The sequence below is a fragment of the Stenella coeruleoalba genome, assembly GCF_951394435.1.
Source record: "Stenella coeruleoalba genome assembly, chromosome: 21".
NCBI lineage: Eukaryota > Metazoa > Chordata > Mammalia > Artiodactyla > Delphinidae > Stenella > Stenella coeruleoalba.
Window position 1 is genome coordinate 35,547,856 of NC_137167.1, and position 13,735 is coordinate 35,561,590.

Below are 13,735 nucleotides of genomic sequence, written 5' to 3' on the forward strand. Positions count from 1 at the left end.
TGTCGTTTGCAGCTGGCCAGGCCTTGGTGCTGTGTTGAGTTACTGATGCTCCCATTTTGGGCACGTTTCTCATTTATCTTTATCACCTCAGGTCTCTGGTCTGCCAAATATAAATATAAATGTAGATGTAAATATAAATGTAAATATTTGCAAACCACAAAAAGTCTACATGCTAATGAAAACAGAAATATTTCATACTCTGTTTCTTTTATGCCATTCTTTTCATTACTCCCCTGCATAATTCTAAAATCAAGGCAAAAATCCCTCAGCGTGCTTGCACAGAAGAGGCCCATGGACTATTTAAGATGTCTGGAAATAACTTAAAGAAGTCCTGCGTACTTTCATCCTCTGCCAAAGAGACACTGACAGCACAGGAAAGCTGATGGCTGCGTTGTTGTCAGTTTTTCTCCTGGATTGAGGACAGGCGATGCTAGAGCAATATGCCCACCATAAATGATTGTTTGCCCAGTTTGTCTTCTTGAGGGCAGTGTAGGAAAAGCCAGTGCATTTGAAAGGTCCTGCATCATCTCCCAAGTAAAGCCAGACGTGCTTCTGCAAGTCTTACGCTGTAGGGGCACGTGGTGCTCATGGAACACTGTGGTGCCTCAGTAGCTCTGGGAGTAGGGATCTGTGTACACAGCTGAAATGACCCACCGTCCAACAATTAGTGAAGCGCTGTCTGGTAGCTTCAACCATTTCGTGTTGCCTGGTGAATGACTTATTTGATCAAACCTAACTGTGCCTTGAAGAATGTAGCTATTTTAGTGGATGAGTTAGGGCTCATGAGAGGTAGAGCATAAATATTCTCTCTGTCCACGTACTGTCAGACCAGTGTTTTCATACACAGAGGACACGGTGCTTGGCAGAGGGCATGGTTTCCAGTCAGCCTGTAATAGATGATGTTTATACGACGGAGGATTGTATAAATGACACAGTTAGGAGGCAGTCTAGCAGAGTGGTTAAGAGTGTGGGCTCCAGAATGAAACTACCTTCTTGAATTATGGCTCTACCAGGTACTGCCTTATGACTTCGGGCAAATTACCTACTCTCTGTGGTTCAATGTCATTGTCTTTGAAGTGGAGATAATAATAGTGCTTAATCTCATAGGTTTGTAGTGAGGCTAAACGACTCCGGTAAAGACATTAGAATCACGCCTGACACGTAATTAACACTCATGAAGTGTTCATTATCAGTAGCAGTATTACATAAACGAATACATAGGATATCCTTTGGTTTGAAAGTGAATATTCTTCTAGAATCACAAGTTCTAAAGGCAGCTGTTGCAATTATTTGGTAAAGTAATCACTGACATTTAAATAATGTTTTAAAGTTGGCAGAACTCTTTTCACACAGATATTTAAAATTTGATACCCAATTTTGTCCAAGCCTTATGATGAGAGAGGTGGGAGGAGACGTTAGAATTTTAGAGGTGATTGGTTTAAAGTGACTTTCAAGAAAAGATGGCCTATGAGTCAGTGATGAGTGTGGTGAGACCCTGGGGTCAAGCCGGAGGCTCCTGCAGTGGCCAGTGCTGGCGTTCAGGTGGTGCTCAGCCAAGCCTCCTTGCTTCCCTTTACCTTGTGTGAGGTGTTACCATCCCACCAGCAGATTAAGTCACTGAGACACAATCATAGCTTAATTCTTAATTCTTTTTAATGAGCGGTTAGGACGATCCAAAATCGAGCCAGATGAAGTCGTCCCAAACACTTTCGTTTTCTCAATCTGAAAAATATCTTACAAATTCTTCTGCCCACCTGTACCTGGACTTGCCGGTTAGCATCCCACTCAGAGCCCCTCAGAGCATCGTGTCTCCAGGCCCCGTTCCATCTGTGGTCCTTTGGATTCGTCAAGCGGATGGTCCTAAATCACCCAATTTGGGGGAAATTCCTGCGATGACGCCACCCTGAAAATTCCCAAATGAGGTGATTACAGAACTATCTAGAGTCAAGATGGAAATGAAGAATTGTCTTTCATTTAAACTATCAGATGTTTGGCATACATGTTTTCTTTTGTTCTGCTCTCAAAAACTACTGAAACGAATCCAGTGAGCTTGCCAATTCAAGGCTGTGGTTAGATTTGTACTTGGTGATCCTGGCAGCAAAGTGATGTTCCCTTTAACTTGAGTTTGAAACATCTTAAAAAATATTGATTAATTATGATTGCTATGAAATCATTTTATTCTGCATTATCGTGTTTATAAAATTACATTGGTAATGAAGCAAAGGGGGCAAAATGTTAATAAGTAGTCAATTTGGGTAAAGGTGTGTAGGAATTTTTTGTTCTGCTTTTGCGACTTTTCTGTAACTTTGAAATGATGTTAAAATTTTAAAGTTATATAAATTGCATTGACAAAAAAAAAAACTTGTTGAAAGTTTTGAGGTTCAGATGAGCCCACAATTAAACTACTCAAGGGAAGTCTTAGGATTTAATCTAGGGCCAAAAGTTTCTTTACACTATTTTATACATTTTGACATAAAATTTTTGCTCTGATAAGAGTTAGCTCCTGTTAAAACACTCCGTGTTTCACGGATGCAGAATGTTTGTATCTTCCTAGTAGATTCTAAGCACCCCAAGGGCAGGAATGGTATTTTGTAATTCTGTTACATCCTACAAAATAGAGCACCGTATTTAATCCCTATCACCTAGTCAAAAGGTAGATGATCGAATCGCACATCCACAACTTAAACTACTGTGCCTTTAATAGCCCCAGATGTCTCCAAGATTTGTGGCAGCTGAGAACATTCAGATACCTAGATTGACAACTTCTGTTCTTTTAGATAGATGGCATCAATTTCTACTGCCTCACCAAAAAATTATGTGGGCCATGGATAGAACTTCCCTTATAAATTTTACAACCAGCTCCAGAGAGGCCAGGGAAAGCTCATTACCTTCCCAGCACTGTTGACCTTTTCTGTGGCTTTTGTCATGATTCAAACAATGTGACAGAAGCCATCCCCCAAAGAAGAGTTTCATAGAATTCAAAAACTATGAACCTACAAATATACATACTAAAATCCGTGTCTTGCATATTCAGGAATTCTCTTTCTTTAGGCCTTAGGATTTCTCATAATATGGGTGTTTCCCTTCTAAACTGAATAACTCATTTTGTTAGCTATGGACTATTTTAGTTAAATGGTTTTAAAAATTAACAAGTTGAACTCATTACTTAATTATTTCTTAGAGAAAAAACTAAAACAACTTCATGGTCATTTTCCCATAGTATCTGTGAGTTTTAACATTATGATTCTATATTTTACCCTGGGGCCTATTAGGCATTCTCAAATTTTTTCTACTTAATTTCTTTATATCACCTTCTTAAACAGGTGGTGTGGTTATTGTACTTCATCTATACATACCTGTAAATGTTCGATTCCAAATATTTAAAAGCAGAGGTCAGCATTGGAATGAAGGAAACCAGAGTATATATTGTAGAGCGAGAAGTGAAATCATTTGTTTTCACCCAAGCCCTTTCCACGATTTTAATTCTTAACTATTCATTGATTGAGGAACAGTTTGGTGTCTTCAAGGTGAGAATTTTTGTATTAAATAACCAAAATAAAGTTTTTAAATTGCTGAGCAAAAACATATGTAAATCTTGTATTTAAGTTAGATTTAACTCTGAAACGCTTTTAAGGACTCCTTTTACTTATTCTCTTGGTGGTCTTTCAAAAGCCAGGTGTCTGGGATGGTCTCCAGGCTTGTGTAAGAGCACCACAGGCTTTGGACTAATACACGAGCTGCTTTTTATTTAGCGACGCCTATTTACATAATGCCTATTCATTTAGACTCACTTGGAATGTGTGGCCGGGATGAACCCAAACCAGAGTGGGTCAGCAGTGCATGATGTTGTTTTTTCATTGAATTCGTTTTAAAATAGTCCTCTCTTCCACAGCTGGAATGAAAAACAAAAACAAAACTACTGTCGAGGCATTTCTTAATTCAACTTCTGTATCCCGATTTCAGAATAAACACTGGATACTTTATAACAATATATAATAGAACAGGAAATTTAAAAAATCTGTGTCTATTTTTAAACATCTCAGCACTATAAAACGTTATAATTTACGTAACAGTACAACAAAGCATCTATATTGCAAACCTCAAAGTCATCTCTGCTCTGACACCATCACTTCCTTTGCACAGAATACATTTACTTAATCCTTGGATTCAGCTTTCAAGTTCAAAAAGCCTCTTGGTGTGTGCACGTGGCTGTGTGAAATATGAAGATTTTTCTTCGTATGAAGATCATTGTCTTCTAAATATTGTTTATTTTTTAAATACAGCAAAAGTCAAATTTAATATTATGGGATGAGATGCTTCTTTAATTTTAGACTTTGCATGAGTTTTGAATATGTTTGTAGCTTAGTAAAAACAGCCGTAACCTTTGTCATTTTGTTCAGACCTCACATTCAAACCCACTTTTGTGTTCTTCCTCCAGAAGGTTATATGGAATCAGCTTTGTATTATGGGCAGGAATCCACTTCACTAAATTGTAACTTGTTTTAAGTATTTACTTAAGTATTTGGGGGACTGAAGTCCTTAATGGTTGCAGTTGCATGCACACTAGAAATTTGAATAAAACCTGCTTTCAGAGTAAAAAAAAGAAGGGTTTTCTTCTTAAAGTAATGTGAACTTTGAATTAGGAAAATGCTGCTTTGAGAAGTTTATTTTCATTCGTAACATTTTAATGCTTGTTTTTCCTTGGCTTTTACCAAGTGACTTGAACTTGAAAATGTTGATATTTAGTTACATATTTATGGAGGATGATAACCTCACCCGTGTGTTTGCATTACTTGCTTCTGTGTTTTTCCCCAAGAGCAGAGTTAATGTGATGTTAATCTGCTGTTACACTTCAGCTATCTTTTTGAAATCCTACTTTAACATCTTTCTTTAGCATGTATTTATGCAGTGATTAGATCTCATCTTCCTTTATAGCATCTCTAGATGCTATATAGTAAAGAGAGCATTTTTTTATACTTCTTTAAGTTGGATAAGTTTCAGAAAGTCATTCTGTGTGAATAAGCATCTCAGCCTTTCTTATTTCAATATTATTCAGTATGCATGTAACATGTAAATTATTGTTGTGGTACTTCTGGATAATAGTCATTTATTTCTTGTTAACAGTATTCTTATTAGAAACCACATTTGTTAAATAACACTTAATTTAGCTTTCTTTTATTTTAATAATATCTCATTGCTCTTCACAAATCACATCCATTTATTAATTTTTATTTTATTTCGTTTATTACATTATTATTTTTATTTCTGGCTATCATCTGGCCTCAGAAGACTTCTTGATGAAATCTTGACATTTCTGGCGGAGATGAGTTCATTTTTTCTTATCTGTATGGCTATAGGAATGAACCAGCTGGGACATTAAAGCCAATCAAAACCCAGTAACCAAGTAAAGCAACAAGACAATTAAGATTTTGAAAGAAAGAAACAAGTTGCTCTGGAATTGCAATCAAGTCGTCTGTATACATAAACTAATCAGGACTGTTTCATTTCTTCCTTTACTATTCCCCTTGCACCTCGGACCTAACAATAGGAAAGAGTAGAAAACCAAAGCCGTGCTGTGGCTCAGTAACACCCTTAAAAGGCATTTGACTGTGACTGGATGTGAATAAGAATGTTCCCCCAAATCTTCTGCTGAAAGATGGGGCCTCCTGAGGGAGTCTTTAATTGTTTTCCTCTTTTTTCTCTGCGGGAGCCACCGAGCTCAGCTTAACAAAACCAGTTTTAGTGAGGTATCGAAACCAAACCTCTCATGTGGTCAGTATTTGACCCCCTTTTTATAAAGTTAATCAAACCTGTTAAGAAGAATGTACAGTAGCAGAATGTTATATTCTGGGAGGAAATTCCAGAGTATAAAATTCCAGCAATTTGACCCTGTGGTAGGTATTTACTTAAAGGAAAAAAAAAAGTGAACTGATTTTTTTCAGCAGAGCCAATTGGTCGATTCAGTTAAAAAGGTTACTTCATTTACGTGTAGATCAGCCTTGTAAATTCAAGGCAACTGTTTGCAAGATGTGTCTCAGATTGCGTCCGATTATTTATATTCAGCATTGCTTGACTTTCATATCCCATTCGGCAAGTGTAAAAAGATAGTGTAATGCATAATCAGTCACCAGTAATATTTCATTACAAATGAATCAGGTGTAAATGTCCCGTTATGATTTTGGCTGAGGTCTTGCTTGTTTGTTTAATTTGGTTGTAAAAAAATTTTTTTAAAGGGTTTAATAGGTAGTACGTCCTTTGGCTTTAAAATATAAATCAATGGTCACATGTCTGTATGATCACATGTAAACTGTTATCTGACTGATACAAGGAAATCCTAATTTAAATTTGTAAAATTCAGTTTCTCCTTTTGAGGAATCATTGCTGATGAAAAATACTGCACTATCCAATTGGATAGTTGTACCCTCCTAGGTCAGTGATGAAAAAGGGTAGGAAAATTTTAGACTTGGTTCTAATAAAGGTCAGGTTTTTTAGATATGATATCATTTGAAGGGCAAACCCTTCCTTCAAGGATCGCTTCTGTTATTGTGTGATGCCTAAGTGATCCCAATAGAATTCCATTCCTATTTTGCATGAGTGAACTACTCCCTATTAAAATGCTAATAGCTCCTGGTCACTTATATCTCATATCTCCTGGTCACTTACTTCGAAGCTTGAACTTTTACATATCAAATTTTGTCCTGTATGAAGGAGAGAATAAGTTCAGGGTGATGAAGTACAGACAACGTGAAGACAGATTTCTTGGTGTTGGTGTAGAAATTCCAGGAGGTAGGAGAAGGGTACTAAATAGTAAAATGGAAGGTCCCTAGATTGCCCTAGTAGAAAACTGTGTTACGGGAAGCCCTTGAAATGGGTCAGGGACAGGCACAGTGCGTTTCTACACTGGCAGGATTACATGTATCTCTTGGTGATCTAGTTCTTCCAAATGGCAATGGTATGAACTTGCCTATTAAAGCAGTGCTGTCCAGCAGCCTGACTGTGACCCTAGACCCCCTGGGTTCTAAGCTCAGCTCCACTGTTGATTAGCGTGTGTTCTCAGGCAGGTAACTTCTATGAGCCTCAGTCCCCTTCTCGGTAAAATGCCTCCCTGCTAGGATTGTTGGGAGGATGAGGTGGTACGACTGTATGTGTGTGAAGAGAACCCACCCCAAGTGGTTTGTTATTTTAAATCGCTGATTTTTTTAAAGTACCCACATGTTGCAAACACACAAGCAATATAACTGAAACCCAACATACCACTAAATCTATTATGATTAGCTAAGGAAGACCCAGGGCAAATCACTTCTCACCCTTGCATACATGTTCCTTTTTCATTAAATTATTCTAATTAGGAAAAAAAATAACGGAAATCAAGTAAGTGTGATTCAGAATGGAATAACTTAAAATCACAGTCATATACTGTGATTCATTATGCTGAAATGTTAGATTTCAGGGTATCTTAATGGACAAACTAGCTCTTTGGTTTCAGCCATCTGGGGGTTTCAAACCAGAGGTTACTGCTTTTAGTAAACTTCGTTTGAATTTGTAGCAGTTTTCTTACTCCCATGCAGACCAGGATTCACTGCAAAAGTAGTCTCTATCTTCATTTCTCTATCTTCATTTTTACTAGTTATAATCTATCTAGATATTTTCTTTCCTGATTGTTCATCTGCTCAAGTATCATTATTTACATTTTGAGGGGTTACATGACTAGCTTAAGATAAAAAAAGAAACCAGTGGCCCAGTCAGATTTCTAAACTGGACATGTTTAACTGAAACCCTACTAGAAGCAATTTACCTTCTGATGTAGGACTTCCTGTTTTCTCCAAAATGTTTTCACTTCAAGAGACTAACAAAGAAATAATAGTAATCGCTATAGGAAATGCCAAAATACTGTGCAATTTGAATTAAATAGTTGGATGGTTAATTTTTGTAGTATTTGGAAAAGTGGGATCAAATGATTAAAACATGATTTATAGGACTGAATATTCCAATTAAAAGGAATATCCATCAATTTGATGAGAATATTAGATGAGACTTGAACAGTTAACATATCAACAACTGAAAAGGTATGGAGTTGCAGAAAATTAAGGGTGAAATTAGGTTTTCAAAGATGAGAACTGCATTTTAGAAGTTTCTGGGAAATATTGAAAGCTACCTTAATCACCACAAAACTCACCTAGAGGATGTTGCATTGTTTTTAACCAATTATTTAAAGGAGTCAGTGCTTTCATGCTCAAAAAGGATTGAGATAGAGGTCTTCACCCTTATTTCTTGCTTGTGGAAAGGGCCTCGATTGTAATTCATTAATATGCAGTTACAGAACCAAGGACTATTTTGGTAGACATAATTTCTACTCCCGTGAACTCAGGGAAGACTCTAAGAATAATAAGGAACGGACCGGGGAAGGATAATTTCCTTCCTTCTTTTCTAGCTATTTCAGCTGAAGTTTAACATACTGAGAGACCAGATAACATATGTCCATTTTTTTATCAGCATTTTCATTTTTACCATGTCCTGAACCATGTGCATATTTACAGAACTGTCCTGAGTAGAAGCATGCCAAGATTGTAGGAGTTATTTCTGAAAAGGCAGCAAACCTTATCTGGATCATATTATATTAGTGCAACGTGCATTTATTTTACATGTTTGTTTTCTATTTTTTCTCATTCAAGTGTCCTAATGTACTTGATCTTTAGTGGAGAATAAAAAACAAACATGTGAAGTTTCTTCCAGTATCTAACTTAGTAATGTTGAAAATATGTTCCATGTTAAAACTAAAAATGTAGTTTACTACATTTATATAAAACCCAATCTTGATATAGAACGTGGTAGTTCTATTTTATTATTCCAAAGGAAATGTTTTATGTATTTTGTAAAATGCTGACCAGCAGTTTGATTCCTCAACTTCTAAAAGTCCAATATTATAAGAAATGGTTTGAAATTACAGCAAGAATGCTTTAGGTTAGACAAGCAGAATATTTTTGGACAAACAAAGATTTTTAAACAGCCTATACTAGAAGGTTATTACGTTCATTCCCAATAGATCGCTAGGTTTCTAAGACTGAAATTTCTGGGATAGAGGTTAATCACATCCTTTGATTGAGTACGCAGATCACTCTACTGGGCATCTGGGGGGTTACATGGGATGTTTCTTTCCTTAAGGAATTTACATTTTGATGTAGAGGCAAGATAAAATCATACGAAAGCACTCCAAGTCTCTAAAAATGACCATTGTACCAAAAGGCATAGGCACTTAATAAAATATATTTGATGATGCTGAAAATATAATTACAACTATAAAGGGACGCCTGATTGAGTATTTTTTAGAAAAGGAGTGAATTTCTTATGGCTTGGATGCAAATTTTTAGTTTCTGAAAGAATTAAATGTGTTTTTAAAACTTCAACAAACCTTTTCAAAATAAACAGAGCCAGCCTATTTCTGTAATTTTGTCATCTATAACTCAGTATTCTCGGTCTTATTTTGGGGGAAATATAGACTGAACACCTGTCTAATCCTCACAAAGAAGAAACGATACGGTCTTGTGAATGGAAAGATGGGTCCCTTCTTTCTTGATTTAAAATTATTTTGTTACAGTCACGTGAAAACCACCTATTTTATACAGATTTTTGGAAGTTGGACAGAAGCTGTCCAAGGAAGCTTCTCAACATGGCTTGGGTGTCATTAGCTCCATCAGTTCTGAAATCATTTCACTCACTCTTTTTTTTTTTTTAATGTCCATGCCTCTCTCTCGCTTTGTCACAGCTTACCCTTCCCCCTCCCCATATCCTCAAGTCCATTCTCTAGTAGGTCTGTGTCTTTATTCCTGTCTTACCCCTAGGTTCTTCATGACATTTTTTTTTTCTTAAATTCCATATATATGTGTTAGCATACGGTATTTGTCTTTCTCTTTCTGACTTACTTCACTCTGTGTGACAGACTCTAGGTCCATCCACCTCATTACAAATAGCTCAGTTTCGTTTCTTTTTATGGCCGAGTAATATTCCATTGTGTATATGTGCCACATCTTCTTTATCCAGTCATTGACTCCTATTATATCAATTTAGTCACCCAAGCAATCTAACCTGTTTCCTCATTTCCATTAACTTTAGTGCCATCACTGGCTTCTGATCAACTGTTGAGCAAAGTTCTATGTGGACGGCACCATAACATAAACAGAGAGTTCTTTTCAAACACTGATCACTGTCTGAACAGAAACTGTTTTACGTATCCTTTACAATGATCTGTTATTTAGACTATATTGGAAACCTGATCAAAGCCAGTGTGAGCCACACTGAATCTTTGGCTTTTCTGAATTTGAGGTTACCATTGGAGTGAAGAACTCAAAAAGGAAGAAAGAAAACTTGCATTCTTACCTAGACAACAAAGACCTTGTTTAGCCATTACTATGTTGTTATTCTTTTCTGGGTAGTCTCACCAGAAGGAGAGCTCATCAGTTATAATTCCATCGGTACTCTCTCTAACAGCCCTTCAAGCCTTCTGTTCGTCAGAGCAGCGCAGAGCAGCACAGAGCGCTGTAGGCCTTTGGACCCAGCCCTCAGAGCAGGAAGCTGAAACAAAATGATGCCCGTTGACTTTAAGGCAATTTCCTTCCCTCTGTGGAAATTTCTCCTTCTCGTATTGAATCGATTCACCGAGTGAAACTTGACCTCTTGTTGTGGTGCATATACACTTTGCAAAGTGCTCAAGTGATTCAAAATGAAACACCAGTTGTATATAGAAAACACAGAGACCGGACTGTAGTGTGTCCAGCTCCTTTTGAAAACGCGCACGCCTTTAAAATCTGCTTTTCTATTAAGAGAGCTACGTTCACCACACATTAGACTTTCTCTGCTCATTGGAAGGTAATTAAAGTAATGGATTCTAGCCTGAACTACCATTGTAAGCACATAGTTAAGCTTCCTTTTTATATAGAAGCTGGAAAGGGAAAATGGTGCAGTTAATTAAAAGAAAAACCTCTCTTTGTTAAGTGGTATGTTTGACCTGAAGTATTGTGATGATCAGTTTCCTACCTGTGCGTGCACACCCAGGCTTACGTGTGTGTGTGTGTGTGTGTGTGTGTGTGTGTGTCCATGGGAGATGAAACACTCATACTAATTTTTTGTCAGTATCTCTTAAAAGGTAGAGAAAGTTAGTAGATTTATGAGTGTAAGAGATAATATTTGAATGAAATCAGTATAGAATCACTTCTGAAGTATATAATTGTTTAAATTATTCCTTTTACAAAATTTGCCTGTTTCAAACATAATTTCTAATATTTATTGATCCGTGCCATTGAATCTATACTGAAGGAAAATGAGCTTATGTTTTTAATAACAGACGCTCCCTTGTTTGTTTTTAACAACAGATTCCTTACTTCACTGGAACTTGTTACTTTTATTACATATCCTTAACTGGGGAGTCAGGCTAAGCCACATCTACATGCACAGAATGAACAGATCTCAAAAAGGCCAATTTTCTGACTCCTTGATTGGGACTGATAACTGCATTTGTCTTAACTGAGTTGCCAGTTCGTGGCAGTGACATGTTTTTTTTAAAAAAAGTCTGTTTGTATGAGCTCAAATAGCTTGGGTAAGAAGTATACTAATGTATCTCATAAATATTATATGTATTTGTATGTAACTCTACCCTGTTGAATAATGTGCGTTAGGCGTCTCATTTCTCCAGATTTCCTAATATTCAGGCAGTTGCTGTGAGGCTGGAAGTAGGAGGTATTGGCAGAGATACCACTGCTTCTTCAGATCTTTAATAAATGTAATTAGTTGAGTTTTATGCCTTGCCTTTTTTTTTAATAGTGAAGCAATTGCAGTGTAAAAAAGAGCAGTTGTTTGACTATATTATTTAATTAAAGAGACTTTCCTCCCTTATTCTTTAAAAGGAAAAGCAGCTATTCAAAGCATAAAAAGAAAAAAAAAGATGAAAAATAATGGTCTGTAAAGTTTGCAAAGTGCATAAGGAAACCTCGTTAACACTGGATGTTTAAAGTATAAACAAAATCTAAAGTAAACACGAGAAAAACAGAAGAAGAGAACTCTGTTGAAGAAAAACAATACGCTAAATTCATTCTAGTTCTTTTTTAAAAACACTTTAACACATAATGATAAACAAAAGCAAAACTATTATCAGAACTCAGGTAGTAAGTTGATTAATAGCACATGATTCCCTGTAGGACCAAGTTTGTGAAGCTCGGACTGCCTTTTAAAGGTTATATTTCTCTGTTTACGTGCACTGTCCATCTTTGAGTAGCAGAAGATTTAAATTTTTTACAGGCAAGTAATTATTTGTCAACTCTCCTTACATGAAGAATAACACCTAAATGGGAAAGTACCCTTTTTCGAAATATTTTGATCTTTCCTACCCCTGTTTTTGGAAGAGCAGAGCTCAGAAATGGGCTTGCTCATTTCATGAAGGCATTGCTCTGATAGCAGAAGCCATAAAAGAAAAGAATTCTTTGGTTGAACAGAAATTAATTAGGAGAAAATGGGGAAGAAAAGGAAAGCTCTAAAGTCAGTAGCATAAGGAAAATAAAAAAACATTCAAACAGCTGTAATATGAGAGAACACACGAACACATTTTTTAATATAATTATATGAAAAAGACATTTTTATATTCCCCTCTTCTGGCATAAAAAGAGTTTTTTGTCAAGCGGTAACAATTTATTCCTTATGGAAGCTGCTGTATTATTGTCTGATGGCCATTTTAGATCCATAAAACGAAATGGATTAAAGAAAATTAAACAGTATTTTTAAGTGTCTACAGCTTGTGACATGTTAACAACAATCTATGTGAAACAGCACCAGAAATGAAGCTGGTGTTTCCAAGACTTTTTTGTACGTAATACAGTCCTTAGATGTTTAACTCTGAAAGTTTTTTTCGGAATACAACTGTGAAAGTCTCAATAATTTAGAGGAGGTAAAACGAGATACAACCCAATGTAAGTGCATGTTATACATATGTTACACGATGCATACTGTAGGTGTACATATATTTTTTCATTCTGCCTCACATTATTTGTTACAGGTATTTTAAAACTTAGATAAATAAAATGAGTACCTTTTGAGACTCAGTAAAATTGCGTTCTAACTGAGTTTGTCACTGAATATGTGATCTTAGCTAAGCCAGTCAAACTCACCGGGCCTCAGTTTCCCTATCTGTAGATGAGAAGACTGGACGCCTCTTTTAAAATCTCAGGTTGTCTCATGATTCTTATTAGTACTCAGATCATCTTCTGACATTACGTTCAACACCCGGAAATGGCTCAGTATCGCTCAGGACCCTGGATGCCCTAATAAAAGCTGTGCATGTTCCCAGAGGTGTGTAACGTACTGTCAGTGGGTCTCACTTCTGTGTTGCCAAGAATGGCAACAAGGAGGTACATATTTTGAATTGGGTTGAGTATGCCTTGGTGAGCTGCTGTGCTTTTGCATGTAATTAACTGAGTGAAGAAAAACAAAACTGACAAGAAATGAAAGATAAGGCTTGACAGGATCAAATGGTCAGGGTGTCAAAACTCTAAGTAGTTGCAAAGAGGGAAGCCTGATTCCTCTAATAACTAGAGCTCCTTGGAGCGAGGCCAGCAGCCTTCTCCGAAGCACCCTGACCTGCTGAGTGCTCTAGATGTACAATGAATGTTTGCTGATTGACTCACGTCCACTTTGCTCGTCACACATCTCTATGTCCCGTCAGTGGGAAACTTCAACTGAATTGCTTATCATT

At 36.6% G+C, this 13,735-nt stretch overlaps 1 protein-coding gene across 3 annotated transcripts in view; it reads left to right on the forward strand.

Moving 5' to 3' along the window:
* Positions 1–13,735, forward strand: part of TENM3 (teneurin transmembrane protein 3) — a 697,856-nt gene that overhangs the window by 122,272 nt on the left and 561,849 nt on the right. The window lies entirely within an intron of this gene.